Below are 26427 nucleotides of genomic sequence, written 5' to 3'. Positions count from 1 at the left end.
AATCCAAACGATTGTTAATAGCAGAAGATGGGGTGTCGGGTGCCATCGCTGGAGTAATAGAGGGGCGGCATGTCGTCACCGGAGTAACAGAAGGGGTTTGAGTGGGTTGGGGTGATGTCGCCAGAGTAACAGAAGGTTAACAATAAACGGACCTGCATCGGTGTTTGATTTGGGTTGGCGTTTGCCGGATCGATGGTGATTTCGAGTTAAAGTTGGAGATCAATTTTTGATGGAAATGGTGTGTCGGAGCATCAGATGAAGCAATTTTGGGGGAAATGATTTGGTTTATGTATTTTGTTGTTTTTTAAAGATAAAGTCAAGAAAAAAAAATATATAGATAGGTTTTTGGGGTGAGTCACAAAGCCTTTTATTAAGTTTTGATTAATTAATGAGTCCTAAGTAAACAAGAAAAAAACTGACCGAATAATCCCTCCAGACAATTAAGCTTATTAAGCTGCAAGTAAACAGGCCCTGAGTCATGTTCTTTTGCAGCTGGACTTTTTCGTAAGCAGCTAATGTGGCACTTTCCAGCAATTATAGTGAATTAAACCTTTACTCTGCATTATTGTTACATCATAATCATATACCATAAACTATTGATTTAGGTATTACTTTTATTGACTTACCGGTTAGGTCGTGCTACTTCTATCATACATATATTTACCGTTAAAAATGTACACTTTGTACGCTACTGATAGTTAATTCTGATTGTGCAAATTCAAAGTAGATATATTAATCATACTTAGGAGAAGAGCAATTTGATATTCACTTTTTCTGTTTTTTTAACTTTCTAGATGGTTGTTATGCGGTTATATTAGGTGAAGTTACCAGTGTTATCTCAATCTCTGGTGGTTTACGCTACAGGTCGTTCGTTTTTTTTCTTTTCATTTTTATCTTTTAGGATTCTTTAGTTTTTGTTACCAAGTTTCATCGGTCTCTCATAATTTTTTCTTATAGACTACCGATGGCAGAAATTCTTCACGAAACCGCCCTCATTCCACTGATATGTACTCTCTTTCTTTTTATATCAAAAATTTATTTTGATATTGTTAAGTTCTCGCATCAAATTAGGGTTTGTTTTCTTGTGATAGTGTTAAAGTATAAAAACCTAGGGTTTGTTGTTTTGATTTTGTTGAAATATTGTTTTTTTTTTCCTTAAATTTTGGGATTTTTTGTTTCTTTTGACTTCGTTATCTTCTCACACCAAATTAGGGTTTCTGCTTTTGATAGTGTTAGAATATATAAAAAAAAACTAGGGGTTTTTGTTTAAATATTCTTAGATTTTAGGATTCTTTAATTTTTTTTTTGTTTGTTGTTGAGTTCTTCAAAACTGGGTTTTCTTTGCTTCTGTTAATGTTAAATTGTCAGAAAATAGGGGTTCTGTTATTTCTATCTTTCTTCTGTTTAATTTATTTTCTTGATAGTAAATCCCTGTTTGTCTCTCTGACCCCTTTCATTGATTTTAATTTTATGTCGAATATGGTAAAGCTGTGTCTTTTGGTATTAAGTTGGCTGCATTGTTTTTTGAAAACATCTTGATGAATAAGCACTAACAAAGATACTGCAGAGCTGCTTACAAGGACGATTTATGTAAGTGCAATCAAATGTAAATGTTAATGGTTACATTTCTCTAACAGTAGTGTCTTTTGGTATTAAGTTGGCTGGATTTTTAATTTTTTTGTCGAATTCCCAATAGGGCTGTTCGATAAAAAGAAATGTCATCTGGAACTATAAGTGCAATGCATCTGTTTGAATCTACTTTCGCTGTTTTGATTTTGCAATTGGGAAGTGCCTTTTTCGATTTCTAATTTAGTTTATGTAAGTTGTGATGTGTAGTTAACACTATTAGACCACCTGTACTTTATGAATTAATTTTAATTTCTAATTTGAGAATAATGCAGGCCTTTCCAAAGGGGAAAGAATTACGGCCGTCATATACAGTGATATACATAATACGTCATGAAATCGTACAAGTAAGAATCTTAACTTTCTTCTACTCAATCTCATCTTACCTTCCGCATTTGGAAATTTTCGCGTTGTATTGAGCCGAGTTATTGATGTAGAAACTTCCTTTTTCGATTAGAAATATTGTTGCTAATTCTGACCCTGTGTAAGACATGTATGCTTTTGTTTATGTCACTAGTATAATGTTATTCATTAATTTGTGGTTTTAGTTATTTCAACTACTAAAAGTATAAGGCATTTTGATACTCTCCATTTAAAGATCATTATTTTTTAGTTCTGCACAATCATGGCATTGAATTGATGTTTGTTTATGTATTTTACTATAATGATGATTGTAGCTGATTTTATAAATTTTCTTGATTGATTGAATGTGTATTTAAAAACATGTTCTTAAATTCGTGAATTTGATTTAGGGTTTGATGTAAATTAATGATTCAATGATGATTAGTTTTCTTTATTAGAATAACGGTTCTTTCTTATTTGAATTCTAAAATAAAACTAATACACATACATTTCGGGTATAATTGAATACACTTAAACTTCTTGAACAGATCTAAGAATTCTTATATTCTTTGATTATTCTGTAGATCATCATTGACTTGAAAATTAAGAGATTGCGTCAAACTGCAGATGAGTCTATAGAGATACTCTCATCCATGGGGTTTGCTTCATCTCTATGTATATATCAAGACAATGGAGGGAATCTTCCATCCTAACTACAGAATGTCTGTTCTTTGACTTCAAATGGTGGTGCACATGGGTATGTTTTCTTTATGTTTGAATGTATTAAGTCAACTTGACGATCTCTCTTTGAACTCAATGGTAGGTAAGGTACAATTTATTTTTATGTTTTTACGTACGTTTTTATGTTGTGTAGATGAAAAAATGGGTGGATTGAAACTTCCACAATGATCATATATGTTTCTAATTTGTAGGTTGAGCTTAAAAAATGGTGTAACGTTGGAGAGGCAGCAATTGAAACGCTTGTTGAGTTGTGAAGGTCACTTATATACAACATATAACTCACAATCGAGCAATTTTTTTATTCATTCAATTTGGTTTCAATTAGCATTAAGTTTAACATGTGTACTTGGAAGCTAGTATGCACAAATAGTTCAACGTCAACGTGCAATTTGATTTTATTGTATTTGTGCAAATGGTAATTCTCATGTATTTTCATTCGGTCGTCTCTCTTTTTTTAGAAGTGTAGTACTACGTATAATGTCGAGGGTAGTGAGGTTATCTTAGAGTTCTCGTGGGATTAGTTGATTTGGGTTGTATTTTAGTTAGATGACAATTATATCTAACTGTTATAGGAGGTATACAACAACAAGATGAAAACAAGAATTCAAAAAGTTTGAAAGAGTATTATATCAAGATGGACTTAATTGCTCTATTTGTACCGAGCTCTGGACCTTAATTGATCATTTTTTTCTACTAAAACCCATTAACTTGATTCTTTTATGTTAGGATGAAGAAAGCAGGAAAAACATTCCTGAAAACTCAACTGCATACATTGATCATGCTTTTCCATTTGTGTGCTTTGATTGCCCAATGTAAGTGTTTTCGTTTTCGTATTTAAAAGTTCTTACCTTAACTGATGGTGTTTATCTAAGAAGTTACTTTTCAATATGCACAACATGGAACAAATCATTTATCCTTTCAACTTATTTGTATTTATTTTTTATTACATCTTTCATATTGAGACTATTTGGAACTACCGCTGGATAATCCTATTCTGCTGGTAACAAGGGCTAAGAAAATACCCCAATATGAGTACCTGTTGAACCCGAAATAGGTATAAACATTTAATTACTATTTTAACTATTGAATACACATTTGGTAGTACCTAATAATTAGCTTGGACACACATACTGAAAGAACCATTAGGATTTTGTATTTTAAATTCCCTCAAGTGTTTTCATATTTAACCGTTAATTTCTTGACTGCCCACAGAACAGATGTGGGTTTTTCGTGAAGTTTGCATCGTGAGTGATTCGGTTGCCGTTTAATACTTCGGGCTCCACGGTTCAGGTTGTTTATTTTTGCTTCGAAAGTGATATTTAATAAGAGGTTTTGCTACTCTCAAACACACTGCAAACACAGATAAAGAACATACTAATATTTAAAAAAAAAAATTGACTTGCGTACTAAACATGTCATTATGGTACAATTTGTGTTTCATCTTAATTATTAGTTTGGAATTTGGCCAAATTTTTAAGTGAACATGAAATGAATTGAATGATGCAGTTCTATAAATATTACATAGAAGGGAGATTTTTATATACAATGGTAGAAACAACTTTAAATGATAGGCCCGATAGTTGGTCATAGATTGTGTGTCAAAATGGTAAGTTCATGGTATCAAAATTATCATCTCTTCTAGAAGAAAAACTGTTGAAGCTGGTGGGACCCTTCTTAGCTTCAAATGGTTAAAGTTAGTTTCTAAAAAATAAATGTTTTCATATGGCAGGTATTACAAGGATTAACCTTGCATCTCGAGGAGTTGCAGTCAATACGACTAATTGCCCATTTTGTCACTTAGAACATGAAACTACTGGTCACTTTTCAAAATGTTATTATGCAATTTTCAAATTTCTTTCAGAAAAAAGTAATGAACATGTTCTATTCTATTTTCTTCAGGTATATGTAATTACTAAGCTAAAGTCTATGTTATCCAACTCTTGGTTATGTGTTTAGTTTAAAAAAGCGTACTTAACGAATTCACCCACAAAATTACTTGTGCTAATGAATATATGATATGGTTAATGCTATATCATTTTAAAACTCTCAATCCTTTGCGGAAGAGTCCCCGTGCAGTGCACGAGCTCTTAAATCTAGTTTCCTATAAAACACGACCTTGTTTCTTTAAATCCAAATCGCCAAATAGAAGGCGGGCCAATTATACGTCAAAATTCAACCGTTTTTATTTATATTCATATTTATAACTTATTTATATTTATAATTTATTATATTTGTATTTATTTAAACATGGTTTGTTTGTTGATATAATATCATGTTATTGTATAAAACTATATTTCGGAATGGCTAACGTTGTTACGGTTCCATTTTGGTTTGCTAATTTTGAAAATTAGCTAATATTATTTTATGCTATTATTGCTACGTAGCTTTAGCTACTTACATCACAGTAACAAAATGGGCACGGTAAGTTAATACTGTTTGATATTGTCAGTGTTTTTTGGCTACGCAGCTTTAGCTATTTACATTAACAAAACCCGCATTGCAGCGAGTAAAATCACACGTTATTGTGGGAAATCATTAGTGATAAATAAGTAAAACTTAAAAAGAAAACAATTAATAAGAAAACAATTTAAGACAGATAATGATAATTTTGTATTAAAAAATATTTATTTCATGTTTTTATTAATTAGTATATTTGTTAACTTAGGTGGTTGGTTAGGTACACTAAGGTTTTAAAATCTGCCCAAAGAAAAAATAAAAGCAACCACAAAAAGACAAAAAATTTAAAAGCAACCACAAAAGTGTGGGGTATTTATTTATTTATAGAATGGATATACTTAAACCTTGCTACAACACTTATAGGCAGTGTACCTAATCGTACAGTAGTGTAGTTTTTAGTAAGTCTGGTTCGTTCCACAGGGATACACTTAAACAAGCTTAACGCTATATTAGTTTTAATTTATAAAAATACAAATATATATAAGTAATATTATTATTATAAAAGGGGGGTTTTTTACCGTTTAATGATCGGTTTTTCGATTTTTAAAACTTTAGTCGCAGTTAAAACCTAATGTAAAATATTAAATAAATAAAAGACTTAATTTAAAGCGTAAAGTAAATAACGATAATGAAATTGCGATAAATAAAAGTGCGATAAAATAAAATTACGATAATTAAAGAGTACGAAAATTAAAAGTGCAATTAAATACAATGACAATAAATAAAAGTGCAATTAAATACAATAACAATAAATAAAAGTGCAATAATTAGAAGTGCAATTAAATATGAAAATAAAGAAATTATGCTTATTTAAACTTCCATAATCATGATGTTTGACGTGTTGATTTTAGTTTTATGCCCATGGGTTAATTGTCCTTTGTCCTGGATTATTTAATTTGTCCGTCTGGTTTTTGTCCATAACAGTCCATCAGTCATAAATATAAAGTGCGAGTATCCTCGTCAAATTATCCTTATACCCGAAGTCAAATATTCCAACTAATTGGGGACTTAAACTGTAACAAGGTCTTAATACTTTGTTTAATAATTACACCAGGATATCGACTGCGTGTAACCCAAGGTTTTAATACTTTGTTATCAATTATGCCAAGTGTCCTTGTACATAATTTCACCCCTGTTTTAATAATTTCATAGACTATTAATCCATTCCCGTGTCCGGTTAAATGAACGATTATTCGTACATATAAATATCCCGCCCATCGTGTCCGATCGAGTGTATATGGTTATTTATAGGTATGTCCAATTGTAAATCTTTATATTAAAATTAACTATATATCATTTAGTTAAACAAATATAAAGCCCATTAATAGCCCATAGTCTAATTTCCACAAGTGTCGTTCTTTTGTCCAAACCCCAATTATGGTACAAAGCTCAATTACCCAATTTTAGTATTTAGCCCAACATCATGATTACTTTATTTTAAATAAGCATAATAATAATTTAGCTACGAGACATTAATGTAAAAAGGTTGAACATAACTTACAATGATTAAAAATAGCGTAGCGTTACACGGACAGAATTTCGACTTACACCCTTACAATATGCGCTAAAATACCCTTATTATTGGAAATTAAAATTAAAATTAAAATTAAAATTATAATATATATATATATAATACGTTGATGAATGAACAAGGAAAAAGATGTGTTTTATGATCACCAAAAACGCGAGTTTTATAGGCCTGTGACCAGAAAAAGGGGCTCATGTGATCGCATGAGCTTTGCCCTTCAAGGCCATGCGATCGCATGGCCAGCTGGGGAAGCTCACATGTGGTTGTTTTCTTCTGCCGACGGTTTTATAATATAATATAATATATATATTAATTTTAAGAATTAATTATATATTATATTATATTCATGTGCATAGTTGACTTGTAATTTTTAGTCCGTTGCGTCGAGCGTTGAGAGTTGACTCTGGTCCCGGTTCCGGATTTTCGAACGTCCTTGCGTACAATTTAATATCTTGTACTTTGCGTTTCGTGTCTTGTACTCTTGTAATTTTGAGACGTTTCTTATCAATAATTGGAACCTCTTTGATTGTACTTTGTACTTTTGAGCTTTTTGGTCGTTTGCGTCTTCAATTCATCGAATCTGTCTTTTGTCTTCACCCTTTATTATTTAAACGAATATCACTTGTAAATAGAACAATTGCAACTAAAAGCTTGTCTTTCTTGAGGGATAATGCTATGAAATATATGTTCGTTTTTAGCATTATCAAATATTCCCACACTTGAGCGTTGCTTGTCCTCAAGCAATATAGTCTTGAAATATACTAGAATCACTTCTTTATTCTTCACACTTTGTACATCAGTGATTTCTATACGGCGGTATAAACAATGGTAGTAACGATGTGGTTTACAGTATTTCTAGGCATTCCTGAAATCACATCAATGAAAGGAAGATTTACATTTATCTGTTTAAACATATCCAAGAATTTGGATTGCTCGGCTTCGAGTCTCTCTTTTCTCATTTTACTCGGGTAAGGAAGTGGTGGTTGGTATGGTTTAACATAAGGTTTAGCCTTAACTGTGTTATCTTCATTAACCTTTTCAACTACCGGTTCTTTTTCCTTATCTTGATCAGGTTGTGGTTCTTGTGGAGTAGGAATATCTTCATTAGAAATTACAGGTATTTCAGGTGGTTTAAGTGTAATACCACTTCTTGTGGTAATAGCTTTAGCTGTTTCATTATGGGGGTTAGCATTTGTATCACTAGGTAGACTTCCCGGTTTTCTTTCACCTATTAACCTTGCTAGGTTGCTCACTTCTTGTTCCAGATTTTGAATAGAAGCTTGTTGATTTCTAAATGCTTGAGCATTTTGTTCATTCGTTTGTTTCTGAGATGTGAAAAACTGTGTTTGAGATTCAACTAGCTTCGTCATCATATCTTCTAAATTCGGCTTTTTATCATCAGTTTGTGGTGGTTTGTTTTGAAAATTAGGTCTTTGCTGGTTGTAAGTATTGTTGGATACTTGTTGATTGTTAGGACCTTGTTGGTTGTTGTATGGCACATTTCGGTTATAATTCTGGTTTTGGTTGTAAATCGATCTTGGCGGTTGATAATTATTCTGATAATTATTTCCAGGCCTTTGGTTTATGTATGAAACATTCTCTCTTTCTTCCATTGTTAGTTCAATACTGAGACAATCTTTTATCAAATGTGGTCCTCCACACTGCTCACAACTAATTCGTATTGAGTGTATATCTTTAGTCATCTTTTCCATTCGTCTCTCGACATCATCTATCTTTGCGGAAATTGAATCTAAGTCATGACTAGAATCGGCTCTAGCTGCTTTAGATGATCTAACGATATCTTTTTCTTGTGTAACAACCCAAACCAACCCGCGAACAAACCACGTGAAAATACAAAATAAAAAAAATTGCTGCACAGTGAACTGGAGCGGCGCGCCAGGATGGCCGCGCGGCGCGCCATTCGGGTCTGTCCGGAAAGTCTCAAAATGCGAAAAAGATTGACTAGTTTCCGACACTTTTAGACGAAACGCTTTTTACCATACCTCCAAATATGTAAAACTAACCTGTTTCAAATATAAAATCAATGTTTTACAAGCGGGGCCCACATCGGCCGTTTTACGAGTTTAATACAATTTACGAGTTTCGACCACCAAAAAGTTTAAGTTCCAAACTACACAATGAGCATGGCGTTTGGGATTAAACTACCCAACTATCGGTCAAACTCCAAGAGCTACTAAAGCCAAAAGCGTCCCCTAGCATCAAGCGGGATCTCTAGTCCAAAACAATGCCCTTACCCTTGTCCAAAACCGAACCTATAAAAATAGTAAACAACGAGAGGGTAAGCAAAGCTTAGTGAATGCAATAATTATACGAATACATATATAATTATACCTACTTGCATACACTTACACACCAAACCGCAAACACGCTAGCATACACATTTAGCTTATCGTCACAATAAAAAACTATAAATCTCCAATACCACAAGCTAGCATAACAACCGCATATGAATATAACTCGAATAATATAATACGCTTACAACAAAAATAACCATGGTTAACCAATAGTACAAGGGAACGGCGCTCGCGAAAACGCCATCGGTGTTCATAACATCCGTTAGGGCACTTAACACCTCGCACCACTAACCCCTAGGGTGGCACCTTAACACCTCGGCACATCACCCTGAGTGGCATCTTAACACCTCGATGCATCACTCATTATTTTTACGGAGTGGTGTCTTAACACCTCGACACTACACTCCTAGGTGGCATCTTAACACCTCGATGCTACACCCTTCACGTGAAACGTGGTGTCTTAACACCTCGACACTACACATTTCACGCTACAACAAATAGATACATTATATACCTACATATATAATTATTCCACTCACCTTGTCGCCTTGAAGAATGCTACCGAATAATCTGCAACTCGTCAATGGAAAGTACCTATTCCATTATCACAAATTCAACAACACACTTAGATTGGATTGACAAACCAATCCAATTTGACACTTAGTGCAAATTTGACCCAAATGCACTTCCAAGTACAAACCGCGCCCAAAATTAACCAATAATCACTAACACAAGTGAGAATGGTCTTAATACGCCAATTAAACCCAATCATAGGTGTTAAACACCTATCTTTCCCATAAAGACACTTAAACCCTAATTTGACCCATAAGAAGTCAATAACACGCCATTAGCAAGTTTTGACACCAAAACATATTTAACTCGGTTTTATACTTCAACTTAATCCATTTTAAGTTTATAAACCTTACTAAATCGACAATTGGGTCATAACCGTCACCAAACCCTAATTTTGACCCATAGTCAAAATTAGTCAACCAAATAACCCTAAATGGGTTCCAATACTTCCATAATCACTAAACCTAGTGATTAAACCCAAATTCAAGTTCTAAACATAACCAATTTGTTCACCAACCCAAAATCCACCAACACTAACAATAAACCCGATTACTAGCATCACTAAACCCACTTCATGAGTCTAAATGGGTTTATCAACAAATCAAGTTCAAACCCTAAATTTGAATAGCAAAATCAACAATGAAATTCGGAGTTAGAACTTACCAATACCGCCAAAATGATGCCGTTGACGAGTAAAACAACTTTAATGCTTGAGGTTTGACCCGAAACAACCTCCTTCTTCTCCAAATGGAGTTCTCTCTCACTAGAACTCAATCTCTCTCTAGGGTTTGAGGATGGGAGTGTTTGTGGGTGAGAAATGAGCTCCAATGGAGTTCTAGGTCAGTCTTGATGACCCCAAACCGACCCTAATTGAAAAGACCAAAGTACCCCTCATTTAAACCTTTTAAAAAGGCTGAAAATTGCCTCTGCACCAATCAGCGCGCCGCGCCAGAAGGTGGAGCGCCGCTCCAAATAACTGGAAATTGTGGTCGAGCCCAAAACAGGTTTCAGCAACTTGTTTTGGCCATAACTTTTCGACCGTAACTCCGTTTTCGATGAATCAAATATTGTTGGAAACGTAATAAGATATTCTATCCAATGGTAAGGCTTTGAAACATCAACTCAAACTTTATTTGGGGTTGAAAAGATACGTACACACCTTGTCACTTCGGACAACGTCCAGTTTCCTTCGACGTTCGAGCAAGCAACACGTACACTTCATACACGCATCGTACACCATAAATACATTATGTACAATAAATATTTGGGTCTTACAACTCTCCCCCACTTAAACTCGATCACGTCCTCGTGATCTTCTCCACTTAACCAGTTCGGAACTACTCAACGGTCCTCAATTATAAGTCCCAATCCGACTTTTCTAAGCAATTCTTCCCAATGAATCGCCTTTAACAACTAAAATCGTCACCCGCGATTTTATCGAAACTAAAATCCGAGCACTAAAACCTGCTCAATCCCCCATACATCAGGAAAACTCAACCGATCTCGTACCGAGATATCAACCCTATAGTGTACCCTTTCCACGTACAATGCTAAAAACAACCAAATATCGACCTAAGGTCAACAACCCAAACGATGAAGACCAAGTAAAGACGAATCCTTACGGATAACACTTACCATCTAACACCCTTAGTAGTGCGCAAACATAGCTAATACGCAACTACCCAATTACGTGAGCAAAATACGGCTATTACATCACTAATCACACAACATGGTCCTTACGACCGAACCATCAGAGCTTAAAACAACCAGTGGTTCTCAAGTCCAACAACGCGAAGGTTAGTTCACACGAAACCCATGGTGTACAAAAACGGCTATCGTGATATATCCGTAGTGTGCAAAAACGGCTATTGCAACACTACCAACCATATGTGAGCGAAACACGGCTATCGCATCACTATTTATCAACGTGTGAGTAAAAATCGGCTATCACTCACAACCACGAGTGGTTAACGAAGAGCTAATCCTTCCGGATATCCCTCGTCACCTATCATAAGTCAAACACGGTCAACATAGAGATAACCCCAAATAAACACCACATAATCACCTTGTAGTTCACAAAATGGCTATTGTGTAACTACCACCCAAAGTATATGATAATGAGGCATCGTAACCTTTCTCAAAGTCCCATTACTCTATTCCCAAAGGTAACCACACGGCTATCACAATCGAGCCAAGAACCACCCATATTACTCATAGACACAACAATAATTCCCTAGAAGAGAATCCGGCATACACATCCCTTAACCGAGGGATCTTACTTTGCTCGTCGAACACGTAACTTATCTCCCAATGAGATTTACCACCTTACCACCTCGGTGATAATTTAAATCCAAAAACCATAAGTACAATTTATTCCAAATCGTACTTTTACCACAATCGACCAATGTAGGTCTCAACACTAGCTTCGAATCCCTACGAGCATCATCTAAATATCACTACAATAGAACACCTTCGTGCAAGAGTACAAACTCCCCCACTTAGAACTCTGCTTCGTAACCACATCATCGAACAATAGCATCCCGTGGAATGACCACTTATCAACATACACAACCAATATCCTCATTGGTCATAGTCCTTGAATTCTCGCGAATTCGTCCTTAACAATAAATTCCGACGATAAACACATGCTCACTTTCGCAGAAAGAATGACCACTAACCTAACAACTAATGCGCCAAATCGCATTACCGTAACTCCTATGAGAGAGACGAGGTTCACCCGTCTTGCATCTCTTAATACGCACGTTACCATAATCTTGCTCCAACCTTGAGCATACGAAGGAATTTAACCTATCCTTAAACTCTTTGAACGAAGAGTCTACCACAATTTACACAAACCTTACACTTGCAATAATCCAATTGCTATAGTTTGTCAAATTTCCACCTAGTCATTCATGTACCTAAGGGTTTCTATCCGGTACCCTAAGTACAATGTAACCGCAACACCATCGGAGTCGAATACCACACTAGTAGGTATGAAAGACGCACCAAACGTTGCGTCCCGTAGACTCCATTTCCAACATACATCGAGACCCAAAACACTCTATCTCAAGGGTTCTATCCACCCGTCGAACCTCATGGTTCAACAACTTCAACACGAAAGCAAAACGTTCTAATAATCAAACACCAATGCACATACCTATGGCTTGGTAGAAACATTTCCTAACACTAAAGAATGCTTGGTTGCACCAAGTCTTACGCCCTTCGCCCAACAACCAAACGTCATCATAGGGTGTTTCCATTAGGAATGCCACCCATACTAATACTACATATTACTGCCATGCATTCGTCCCCAGGGCGCATTTCCACGAGTCAACGACTCAAAAGCTACCCCGGTGCACTATCATCAAAATCGCTAACAAACCGAATCTTCTCCGAGTTCACTAATCCCGCACCCTTATGGGTACCTTTGAAACATACACTCACTTGAGACTAATTAGACCACGAAACAAAGTTTAAGTCTCTAATACATACATGAATCCATCGGCACACAATAAACAATAATAAGGCATATTTGTACCAAAGACGAAAATATCTGAAACATCATCGTTGGACTTCTGTGCTTCACTATCCATCGAATACTCGCGCTCTAACCTCTTAACTCGATCGGCGAACGATTCGGAACACTCCGACCTTTTGTGTCCCTCCTTCCGGCAATTAAAGCACATGATCGTACTTGAAGGCATATTTGCACAATCGCGTGTCATATAACCTCGTTGTAGATGATCATAACCCGTAGGCGCGAAATCCCCCAACTTACAATCTCTTTTAGCAATCAATTTAGGACACTTTGGCTTTTGGTGCCCTTCCTTCCAACAGTAAAAACATAACTTCTTTCCCGACGGGCACTCGCGAGCCTTATGTCCCCTTTGCCCACATTTGTAACACTTCAACCCACAGGGGCCCGACGCTCCCTTCTTCATGCTACTAGCCGCCTCAATTACACCTCTACTTTGATTATTAAACAACTCGGGACACTCCGACTTCCGGTGTCCCTTTCTTCGACACTTGAAGCATATGTCGTCTTTAGGAGGCGCAAGCGTGCAATCACGCGACAGGTGACCCTTTTCAGCACAATTATAACACGTAGGTACATGACCTCCCTTACTCCTCTTCTTCACGTTTCTGACGCCTTCAGGCGCACTTCTTGTCCTCTTACCAATAGCACTTGGCTCCAATCTTGCAAGTACATCCTCATTACTACTACCTCGAGGTTTAGAAAACCTCTTCTCAAACTCTTCCCTTATAACCTTAGTCACTTGGTCTCGGACCATTTCGGTTACTCGTCCTTCGATTGACTCTTTGACTACTTGACCAACTCCGTTGGCGAAACCCAAGACGCATTGCTCAATCGCGGCGTCAACCATTACCGCTAACTCGCCCTTCCTTTCATGAGTAGGCCCTTCCGTTCCGTATTCATCTTCCGTCTTCATTCTTAAGAAATGAAATAGATTAACCAATGGAACGAAAAGATATAACACGTATGTATATATATATATATACATATACCACACTACCCCATCTTGCTCAACAATCGTTGTACATTGCTTGTTTGACATGATTTGCACCCGTAACAACGGTAGCTAGTCGTTGTTACGCTAGCATGTCGCGTTAACTCGCTAGTACAACGTCTATCTCGCTTGATGATTACTAAACACAACACAAACAATTAGTACATGATTAGTTCACATTAACCTATGCACTAACCAATCCCGTTCCGACTCAAAGTCCTACAAGTTCCGCATAACGCGCACACAAAAAGTCTAAGTCTAGGCGCCTATCTCAAGTCACCTAAATCCCTTAGACCATGCTCTGATACCACTTGTAACAACCCAAACCAACCCGCGAACAAACCACGTGAAAATACAAAATAAAAAAAAAATTGCTGCACAGTGAACTGGCGCGGCGCGCTAGGATGGTCGCGCGGCGCGCCATTCGGGTCTGTCCGGAAAGTCTCAAAATGCGAAAAAGATTGACTAGTTCCGGACACTTTTAGACGAAACGCTTTTTACCATACCTCCAAATATGTAAAACTAACCTGTTTCAAATATAAAATCAATGTTTTACAAGCGGGGCCCACATCGGCCGTTTTACGAGTTTAATACAATTTACGAGTTTCGACCACCAAAAAGTTTAAGTTCCAAACTACACAATGAGCATGGCGTTTGGGATTAAACTACCCAACTATCGGTCAAACTCCAAGAGCTACTAAAGCCAAAAGCGTCCCCTAGCATCAAGCGGGATCTCTAGTCCAAAACAATGCCCTTACCCTTGTCCAAAATCGAACCTATAAAAATAGTAAACAACGAGAGGGTAAGCAAAGCTTAGTGAATGCAATAATTATACGAATACATATATAATTATACCTACTTGCATACACTTACACACCAAACCGCAAACACGCTAGCATACACATTTAGCTTATCGTCACAATAACAAGCTATAAATCTCCAATACCACAAGCTAGCATAACAACCGCATATGAATATAACTCGAATAATATAATACGCTTACAACACAAATAACCATGGTTAACCAATAGTACAAGGGAACGGCACTCGCGAAAACGCCATCGGTGTTCATAACATCCGTTAGGGCACTTAACACCTCGCACCACTAACCCCTAGGGTGGCACCTTAACACCTCGGCACATCACCCTGAGTGGCATCTTAACACCTCGATGCATCACTCATTATTTTTACGGAGTGGTGTCTTAACACCTCGACACTACACTCCTAGGTGGCATCTTAACACCTCGATGCTACACCCTTCACGTGAAACGTGGTGTCTTAACACCTCGACACTACACATTTCACGCTACAACAAATAGATACATTATATACCTACATATATAATTATTCCACTCACCTTGTCGCCTTGAAGAATGCTACCGAATAATCTGCAACTCGTCAATGGAAAGTACCTATTCCATTATCACAAATTCAACAACACACTTAGATTCGATTTACAAACCAACCCAATTTGACACTTAGTGCAAATTTGACCCAAATGCACTTCCAAGTACAAACCGCGCCCAAAATTAACCAATAATCACTAACACAAGTGAGAATGGTCTTAATACGCCAATTAAACCCAATCATAGGTGTTAAACACCTATCTTTCCCATAAAGACACTTAAACCCTAATTTAACCCATAAGAAGTCAATAACACGCCATTAGCAAGTTTTGACACCAAAACATATTTAACTCGGTTTTATACTTCAACTTAATCCATTTTAAGTTTATAAACCTTACTAAATCGACAATTGGGTCATAACCGTCACCAAACCCTAATTTTGACCCATAGTCAAAATTAGTCAACCAAATAACCCTAAATGGGTTCCAATACTTCCATAATCACTAAACCTAGTGATTAAACCCAAATTCAAGTTCTAAACATAACCAATTTGTTCACCAACCTAAAATCTACCAACACTAACAATAAACCCGATTACTAGCATCACTAAACCCACTTCATGAGTCTAAATGGGTTTATCAACAAATCAAGTTCAAACCCTAACTTTGAATAGCAAAATCAACAATGAAATTCGGAGTTAGAACTTACCAATACCGCCAAAATGATGCCGTTGACGAGTAGAACAACTTTAATGCTTGAGGTTTGACCCGAAACAACCTCCTTCTTCTCCAAATGGAGTTCTCTTTCACTAGAACTCAATCTTTCTCTAGGGTTTGAGGATGGGAGTGTTTGTGGGTGAGAAATGAGCTCCAATGGAGTTCTAGGTCAGTCTTGATTGTAACATCCCGCATTTTTCCATTAAATTATTTTAACGCCCGTCTTTTTATTTTAATAATATCCTCAGTATCTCGATTCGTATCCTCCATTAGCTAACATTCTTAAAATATTTTCGTTATTGGATTATAACATCTCTCGTACTCTCGTGTAATTCAAAATAATTCGTTTGGTTAATTCACGCACCCGCACCCGAACTAGAGGGACTAAACTTGCAAAGAGGCCAAAGATTTGACTAGGTCAACTAGTCAAACCTTCAACCTCCTCCTCTCATTTTCTCCCTTTCTCTCTTTTCATACTTCCATTTTTTCTCTCAAGAACTCAAACAAGATTCATCATCTAATTTCGGATTTGGAGGCTAACATCAAAACAAATTACATATTTGGAATCCTCTCTTCATCCTCTTCGACTTGATACCAATTTCATCTCATTTGGGTAACTTTCTAAAATCACTAGATTTTGTGTTCTTGATGTTTTTGAATTATAAAAGTGTTAATTAGTGTCTATGGCTCGTGTATAACATGAATATATGTTTTGTTTGTTCGATTTGTTGATTTGAGTAACTAGTTTGAACACTTGAAAATGGGTTTGCTTAATCTTTGATTTTGGAAGATTAAATGTTGTTAAATTGTTAAAGTTCATGTTTTAATTGTGTTACTAGTATCACTAGCTTCGTTTTGATGCGTAGATTGATTAAGAAAACTTTAAATACATGATTCGTGATTTTTGTGAATTTTGATTAGGGTTTGATGAACTTGAAATGAACTTTTGATACTTTGGATGCCATGAAATGTTGTTAGTAAGTGTTTAGTTGTATTGCATGAGTAATTACCTTCGAAACGGCATATCATATGTGTGGATTGGATTCCCGAATCATGAAATGCATTTCAAGAACTTGAAACTTTGAAAATGGACCTTGAATGATCACTTGGTTTGAAAACTTGGTTGTTAAAAAATGAGGTTTTTGATTGATGAATTGTGTTTAGTTGCATTCTACGTCAAAAGAGCTTTCCAACGATATAAGGTGCGAGTCCTAAGTGTTAGCGGTTTGTGTTTTATGCACAAAAAGGTTTTGGATTGAGACTTGAACATTTGGGACTAGCCAGGCACCAGCACCCGGCCTTTGCCGCGGCGCGGCCCTTTTCTGTCGCGGCGCGACATATAAGGGGGCCAGGTTCTGACCTCCTTGTCCCAAATGTGAAAAATGTTTGGCCCGTTCTAGACCTCCGATTCACATGAGATTTGTTCTAACATGCTTATATATGAATAAAAACCTCAGAAAAATAGTTCGGGACCCGACCCGAACGTGTTGACTTTTGTTGACTTTGACCGACCAAAGTTTGACTTTTTGTCAAACTTAACCAAATGATTATGCAACCTTCCTAACTTGTTTCTGTACTTGTATCTTGCATGAAACTTGACAATTTGATTCACATGCTACATAATCGAGTCGTAACGAGCCATAGGACTAATTGAGCACATTTCACCCGACCTTGTGTCGTAACCGGTAAATTGATACAACTTACTTGTTTAGGTCAAGGCTAAGCAACTTTCATGCACACGTTTACTTTGTGAAGTACTTTTATACTCGTGCACTCGAGGTGAGATCATAGTCCCACTTTTCAACAACTTTTATACTTTTAAATCGTGGGCTGAGAAACATATACATTACGTACTTATATACATTTCACACGTATATATATTTTTCATACTTTTATACATTGAACACAATTGTGAATACAAAGATACGGACGAGTTTGAACGAAAATCCTTAATTCAATTATCATTAGTTACATCAGATGGTGTAAGCGAGACTATGTTGTGTGGATCCATACGGGTTTGACTAACCCTCATTCGGACGGCTCGCTACCGTTAAGCGAATGAAATATATTCTGGTACGGTGTATGTTCTAACACTTTTATGCTGAGGTAAATGATACAGTTAAGCTTTGATAATTGGGTGCTCGGTAAACAACAATACTTATGGAATTCAAACGATTCGGAAAATCGACTTATACTATAACTTGTGGTTCAACTTATTTTACTTACATACTCATTTACTAAACCTATGATTTCACCAACGTTTTCGTTGACAGATTCTTCTATGTTTTTCTCAGGTTTTGAATGCTTAAGTGATACATGCTTCCGCACTCTTTTGATACTTGCTTGGATGTCGAGTATACATGCATATTTGGAGCATCTTTTTGGCTACTTTTAAATTGTGTCGCATAGGTTTCAATTGTACGTTTAACATTGTAATGTAACTAGCCGTCGAACTTCTTTTTGTAAACTTGAAACACCCTTTTACATTGAAATGAATGCGACATATTTTGGTCAAACGTTGTCTTAAAGACTTATGACCATGTAATGGGACCTACGTAGTCGACGCCGTCACTTGACGATTTGTCGGGGTCGCTACAAGTGGTATCAGAGCATTGGTTGTAGGGATTTAGAGTTCATTTGTGTCCACCCCGAGTCATAGGGTACATAGGTGAATCTAGACTACAACCGGCATATAGACTGGAGTAGGAATTACTTGACTATTTGTGCGTTATACTCGAACTCTTCCATCATATCTAACTCGTATTCGATCTTGATCTTACGTTGATAAATTTTGTTGACGCGCCACCTTGACTTTATGATGTAATGTTAAATGCACATGTAAATCAGGGTAATATAATTTCCGGGATTATATTACGGTGATTCACATGGACGTTCTGACGTTATGACATAAAGAATTTAAGGCGAGTCAAGCAAAAATTGTCTCTCTATCCTTATTCCATATCACGGTTAGTATTATTGAGAATACTAACCAACGATATTCTTGTGTTTTGGAAGGAACAATGGCTCGTCGATGCGCTCCTATCGAAACTCCTGAACAAGCCCTCCAACGTATGATAGCCACCGCCGTGGATGCGGCCATGGCCGGTCACTTATCCAACAACAACAACAATAACAACAATCACAACAACAACAACAACAATGGAGCCGGTAATTCAAATGAAGGGTGCTCCTATAAGAACTTCATGGGGTGCAAACCTCACACTTTTGATGGGACCGGAGGACCGGTTTGCTCACCCGATGGTTTGAGCAAACAGAAGCCGTTTTTAGCATAAGCGGTTGTCGGGACCAAGACAAGGTCAAATACTCCACCCACACTTTCTCTGGTATCGCCCTCACATGGTGGAATACGTATGTGCTATCGGTGGGTATCGATGAAGCCCACACTCTCTCATGGGCCGACTTAAAGAAAAAGATGATCACCGAATACTTCCCGCGTGAAGAGACCCGTAAGCTTGAACACGAACTAAGAACTTTAAAAGCGGTCGGGAATGACCTAAAGGCCTATAATCAACGATTTTATGAGCTAGCCTTGATGTGCCCAAACCTCGTGAGTACCGAATCATTAAGAGTGGAACTTTACATGGATGGTCTCCCCAAGAGCATCAAACAAGGAGTAATGTCATCCAAACCCACTACTCACCAAGAGGCCTTGAATATGGCCCGTCAATTGATCGAAACGGTAGACGAAATTGAAGTGCCGGCATCTAAAACCGAGGATGAGTCGGGTGACAACAAAAGAAAATGGGAGGTCCCCCAATCGAGCAACTACAACAACAATCCCGCCAAGAAACCTTTCACCTCCAACAACAAGAAAGGCTATGCCGGTAGTCTACCATCTTGCAACAAGTGCCACAAACATCATTATGGCGAATGTAGCAAACCATTTTGCAACAAGTGCCGCAACCGTCATTATGGTGAATGTGGTAAGTTAATTTGCCACCGTTGCCAAGGAAGTGGTCATACGGCCAACGATTGTAGGAGTGCCGCCCCCGTCGCCCAAAAGGCGCCCAATGCACACCGGACGGGCGTTTGTTTCGAATGTGGCCAACCGGGTCATTTTAAGAATGCGTGCCCAGAGAAGAAGACCAACCCCAATGCACGCGGCCGAAATTTCAACATTAACATCGAGGGAGCCCGAGATGACAACTAGTCACGGGTACGTTTCTTCTCAACAACCTTATATTTCATGTTTATTCGATGCGGGTACCGTTAGACGCTTTATAACCGAGACTTTGACTCGTACTCTATGCACTCCACCACCCCTCCCTAGACATTACTTGTGCCATTCAAGTGACCAACGGAATAATAGTGTGTACCTATAAATTTTATCGGAGGATATACGTTAAACTTATTGGGTGGATAATAGAGAGCCCAAAACCTAATCGTTAGGAAGGAAATGTTTTCCCCACATATGTATTGATTATTGTGAACTAAATAACTTCCGGTTAAGGACCGATATTCTTTTTCCCCTTACCAACGACCTCTTGATCAAGTACGAGTATCTCGTGTGTATACCAAATCGATCTCCATCCTTGTTATCATCACTTGCGGATTGAGGGAGACGATGTCTCCTAAACCATTTTCCGAACTCGCTACAATAGTTGTGAATCTCTCTTAGTACCGTCCAGTTAATCTAAGGCTCCGTCCGTATTCATAAACCTCCTGAACCGCGTATGCAAATTTATATAGACGAATCCGTTATCGTATTTATAGATGATATCTTAGCCTATTCCGGTAAAGAAGGAAAACGAACAACATCACCGTCTTACGCTCGAAATGTTGAGAAAAAGAGCAACACTATGCGAAAGTCCCCAAGTGAGAATTTTAGTTAAATGAAGTCCAATTTTCTAGACCATGATGTTAATGGTCAAGGCATTACAATCAATCTCGAAATCAAGCCATACGTAATCGGGAAACCCTCACAACTCCGACTTGTGTTCGTAAAATCTTAGATCCTTACCGAAAGTTAATTTCCGACTTTTTCTCGTGATGCTCGTCCTTTACCCTCGATAACTCATTAAGTTAGAAATTTAAACCTCTCCGTGCCCGGACCTTAAGCGTGATTTTTCACACCAACATTACTAGCTAAATTCGTATAGCGCCAGATGGAACTTAAATATGGAAATATTTCTACTTGAACGCTGAAAGGCATACTCTCTCGACTCAAAATCGACGTAACTGAAATTCGTTATTTTGCACGACGAATTCGAATACTTAAATTGTGGACCCGATCAGTTTTCTTGTCATCACATACCCCATCACATACCTCTGTTATTTCACCGTTACCATCTGATATTACTGGAACTTAAGATAACACACAATCCAAGGATACTTCACTCTTCTTTGACTTAACGTCCTTGCGTTTCGGATAATCGGCCGACTGCTACTCAACCCCGAACTATACAACTACGTATACTATCTCATTTCTTATTCAAACCTCGCCCTTTAACAACTAGATGCTCGATATGGCAACCTCGAGGTGTAAACTCACTCTACTCTAAGTTCTCATTTCACTCCTATCTTTATCGCTCGCGCTTCCGTATAAGGAAACTTCTTGTAACATTTCTCAGTGGATAGAGAAAACCCTTCATATTACATTAGTATTCGCCACGAGGGTGAATAGTCCTAACGAACATTTTCGAACCCTAACTAACTTGTTCAAACACATCTTAAGGAATCCTATTCTAACACGGTGTACCATTGCCAATTACCTCGGATCAAAATACTCGTATCGTTTCTGGTTTTGCAAGAAACCTTGGGAACCCGCTTAGACATGTGTACAGCGTATCTTCCACAAACTGATGAACCGAGCAAACGAACGATTTACATCTTGGAAAGACATGTTTCAAACTTGTATGGTCGCTTTTAGTTGATTCCTCTCACCACGGTAATACCATTCGTATACTAACGACGCACTTCCGAAATCTTATATGACCGCAAATGTCATACCCCTATTCGTTGGACCAACGCATGTGGCAAACAAACACCGAATCCTAACCCATTTAAGAAACAACAACTGAGATCATTCAAGTCCGAGCAGGGCTCGAGACGACCCGTAGTCGCCAAAAGAGTTATACCAAACTTAGATGAAAACCTCACAAAATACCAGTGTGTAACCGCATAATATTGAGAAACCGCACCTTGGAAAGGTGTAATCCATTTCGGGAAATTGAGGAATGTTATACCCGCAATATAGATCCTATTGAACCCTTGGGGCGTATTGGAACCGCTTCCTACCGTTTAGAACTTTCGACTCAATTAAGTTTCCGTTTACCCTACGTTCCATGCAACAAACTTAGAGACGTGTCCTACGGAACAGGAACGTGCTACTCTCCTAGATAAACTTACTATTGATGGCAAACTCCCCTTCATGGGAAACTGGTTGAAATTGTGGATCGTAAAACCAAGTCTTAATACAAACTGAGATCTCGACTGTCAAAATTTGTGGGAATGTCCGAGGACGTATCTTCACTTATTCACAGCATTGACAACACTAGGTCTCGAGTAAGAAACCACGACTATTGCTTCCAACTAAATTTCGGGACGAAATTTCTTTTAAGGTGTGGGTAATGTAACATCCCGCATTTTTCCATTAAATTATTTTAACGCCCGTCTTTTTATTTTAATAATATCCTCAGTATCTCGATTCGTATCCTCCATTAGCTAACATTCTTAAAATATTTTCGTTATTGGATTATAACATCTCTCGTACTCTCGTGTAATTCAAAATAATTCGTTTGGTTAATTCACGCACCCGCACCCGAACTAGAGGGACTAAACTTGCAAAGAGGCCAAAGATTTGACTAGGTCAACTAGTCAAACCTTCAACCTCCTCCTCTCATTTTCTCCCTTTCTCTCTTTTCATACTTCCATTTTTCCTCTCAAGAACTCAAACAAGATTCATCATCTAATTTCGGATTTGGAGGCTAACATCAAAACAAATTACATATTTGGAATCCTCTCTTCATCCTCTTCGACTTGATACCAATTTCATCTCATTTGGGTAACTTTCTAAAATCACTAGATTTTGTGTTCTTGATGTTTTTGAATTATAAAAGTGTTAATTAGTGTCTATGGCTCGTGTATAACATGAATATATGTTTTGTTTGTTCGATTTGTTGATTTGAGTAACTAGTTTGAACACTTGAAAATGGGTTTGCTTAATCTTTGATTTTGGAAGATTAAATGTTGTTAAATTGTTAAAGTTCATGTTTTAATTGTGTTACTAGTATCACTAGCTTCGTTTTGATGCGTAGGTTGATTAAGAAAACTTCAAATACATGATTCGTGATTTTTGTGAATTTTGATTAGGGTTTGATGAACTTGAAATGAACTTTTGATACTTTGGATGCCATGAAATGTTGTTAGTAAGTGTTTAGTTGTATTGCATGAGTAATTACCTTCGAAACGGCATATCATATGTGTGGATTGGATTCCCGAATCATGAAATGCATTTCAAGAACTTGAAACTTTGAAAATGGACCTTGAATGATCACTTGGTTTGAAAACTCGGTTGTTACAAATGAGGTTTTTGATTGATGAATTGTGTTTAGTTGCATTCTACGTCAAAAGAGCTTTCCAACGATATAAGGTGCGAGTCCTAAGTGTTAGCGGTTTGTGTTTTATGCACAAAAAGGTTTTGGATTGAGACTTGAACATTTGGGACTGGCCAGGCACCAGCACCCGGCCTTTGCCGCGGCGCGGCCCTTTTCTGTCGCGGCGCGACATATAAGGGGGCCAGGTTCTGACCTCCTTGTCCCAAATGTGAAAAATGTTTGGCCCGTTCTAGACCTCCGATTCACATGAGATTTGTTCTAACATGCTTATATATGAATAAAAACCTCAGAAAAATAGTTCGGGACCCGACCCGAATGTGTTGACTTTCGTTGACTTTGACCGACCAAAGTTTGACTTTTTGTCAAACTTAACCAAATGATTATGCAACCTTCCTAACTTGTTTCTGTACTTGTATCTTGCATGAAACTTGACAATTTGATTCACATGCTACATAATCGAGTCGTAACGAGCCATAGGACTAATTGAGCACATTTCACCCGACCTTGTGTCGTAACCGGTAAATTGATACAACTTACTTGTTTAGGTCAAGGCTAAGCAACTTTCATGCACACGTTTACTTTGTGAAGTACTTTTATACTCGTGCACTCGAGGTGAGATCATAGTCCCACTTTTCAACAACTTTTATACTTTTAAATCGTGGGCTGAGAAACATATACATTACGTACTTATATACATTTCACACGTATATATATTTTTCATACTTTTATACATTGAACACAATTGTGAATACAAAGATACGGATGAGTTTGAACGAAAATCCTCAATTCAATTATCATTAGTTACATCAGATGGTGTAAGCGAGACTATGTTGTGTGGATCCATACGGGTTTGACTAACCCTCATTCGGACGGCTCGCTACCGTTAAGCGAATGAAATATATTCTGGTACGGTGTATGTTCTAACACTTTTATGCTGAGGTAAATGATACAGTTAAGCTTTGATAATTGGGTGCTCGGTAAACAACAATACTTATGGAATTCAAACGATTCGGAAAATCGACTTATACTATAACTTGTGGTTCAACTTATTTTACTTACATACTCATTTACTAAACCTATGATTTCACCAACGTTTTCGTTGACAGATTCTTCTATGTTTTTCTCAGGTTTTGAATGCTTAAGTGATACATGCTTCCGCACTCTTTTGATACTTGCTTGGATGTCGAGTATACATGCATATTTGGAGCATCTTTTTGGCTACTTTTAAATTGTGTCGCATAGGTTTCAATTGTACGTTTAACATTGTAATGTAACTAGCCGTCGAACTTCTTTTTGTAAACTTGAAACACCCTTTTACATTGAAATGAATGCGACATATTTTGGTCAAACGTTGTCTTAAAGACTTATGACCATGTAATGGGACCTACGTAGTCGACGCCGTCACTTGACGATTTGTCGGGGTCGCTACATTGATGACCCCAAACCGACCCTAATTGAAAAGACCAAAGTACCCCTCATTTAAACCTTTTAAAAAGGCTGAAAATTGCCTCTGCAGCAATCAGCGCGCCGCGCCAGAAGTTGGAGCGCCGCTCCAAATAACTGGAAATTGTGGTCGAGCCCAAAACAGGTTTCAGCAACTTGTTTTGGCCATAACTTTTCGACCGTAACTCCGTTTTCGATGAATCAAATATCGTTGGAAACGTAATAAGATATTCTATCCAATGGTAAGGCTTTGAAACATCAACTCAAACTTTATTTGGGGTTGAAAAGATACGTACACACCTTGTCACTTCGGACAACGTCCAGTTTCTTTCGACGTTCGAGCAAGCAACACGTACACTTCATACACGCACCGTACACCATAAATACATTATGTACAATAAATATTTGGGTCTTACATCTTGGTGCCACTCATGTGAGTGGGAAAGCAGTGTTATCAATAATTTTGTAAGCATCAGTTTCTGTTTTCTTCATAATGGAACCACCAGCTGCTATATCGATGTCTTTCCTTGTAGTGATGTCGCATCCTTGGTAGAATATTTGTACTATTTGACAGGTGTCTAAACCATGTTGCGGACATCCTCTCAATAACTTTTCAAATCTTGTCCATGCCTCATATAGAGTTTCATTTGGCTTCTGTGTGAACGTAACAATTTCTTCTTGAAGTCTTACGACTTTAGATGCCGGAAAGAATTGTTTAAGAAATTTTTCAACTAAAACGTCCCATGTATCAATCGCCCCTTCAGGTAACGATTCCAACCAATCTTTGGCTTCTCCCTTTAAAGTCCAGGGAAATAACATGAGATATATCTGTTCATCCTCCACTTCTCTTATTTTAAATAGAGTGCATATCCTATTAAAGGTACGAAGATGTTCATTTGGATCTTCCTTCGGCGCACCACTAAATTGGAATTGATTAGTCACCATGTGTAGGATTTGTCCTTTGATTTCATAATCTGGCGCATTAATGTCTGGTTGAGTAATTGCATGACCTTGGCCAGTGCGTTTAGCTCTCATTCGGTCTTCTATACTTAAAGGTTCCAGATTCTCCATGATTGAATTTGTTGAATCTCAATCACTATAGGATTCTGATTTAATGGTTGGTTCCTCAACAATCTCTGTTTGAATGATTGGTGGTTCCGGAGGAAAAATTAGTGGTTCAGGATCTATGAATCGTCCCTGAATATTCTCCGGATTCTCAATTGTGAGGTCGGGT

The 26427-nt window shown here is 37.5% G+C and overlaps 1 long non-coding RNA gene and 1 other non-coding gene across 6 annotated transcripts; both read left to right on the top strand.

The window, feature by feature from the left end:
- Window positions 1-882: 882 nt before the first annotated feature.
- LOC139897485 (uncharacterized) lies at window positions 883-4686 on the top strand. 5 transcript variants are annotated; one of them, XR_011776589.1, is made up of 9 exons: window positions 883-1590; window positions 1697-1818; window positions 1902-1973; window positions 2596-2725; window positions 2901-2965; window positions 3436-3521; window positions 3672-3763; window positions 3922-3999; window positions 4439-4686. It is a non-coding gene; the product is annotated as an uncharacterized lncRNA (long non-coding RNA). The 5 variants fall into 5 exon arrangements; XR_011776590.1 differs by having other exon boundaries at window positions 2553-2725; XR_011776591.1 differs by having other exon boundaries at window positions 1697-1973; window positions 3927-3999.
- A 21087-nt stretch (window positions 4687-25773) lies between these two features.
- LOC139903061 (small nucleolar RNA R71) lies at window positions 25774-25880 on the top strand. Its single transcript, XR_011777908.1, has one exon. It is a non-coding gene; the product is annotated as a small nucleolar RNA R71 (small nucleolar RNA).
- The last annotated feature ends 547 nt before the right edge of the window (window positions 25881-26427 follow it).

This window comes from Rutidosis leptorrhynchoides, chromosome 3 (genome assembly GCF_046630445.1).
Source record: "Rutidosis leptorrhynchoides isolate AG116_Rl617_1_P2 chromosome 3, CSIRO_AGI_Rlap_v1, whole genome shotgun sequence".
Lineage (NCBI taxonomy): Eukaryota > Viridiplantae > Streptophyta > Magnoliopsida > Asterales > Asteraceae > Rutidosis > Rutidosis leptorrhynchoides.
This window is presented reverse-complemented; position numbering and strand designations above follow the sequence as displayed.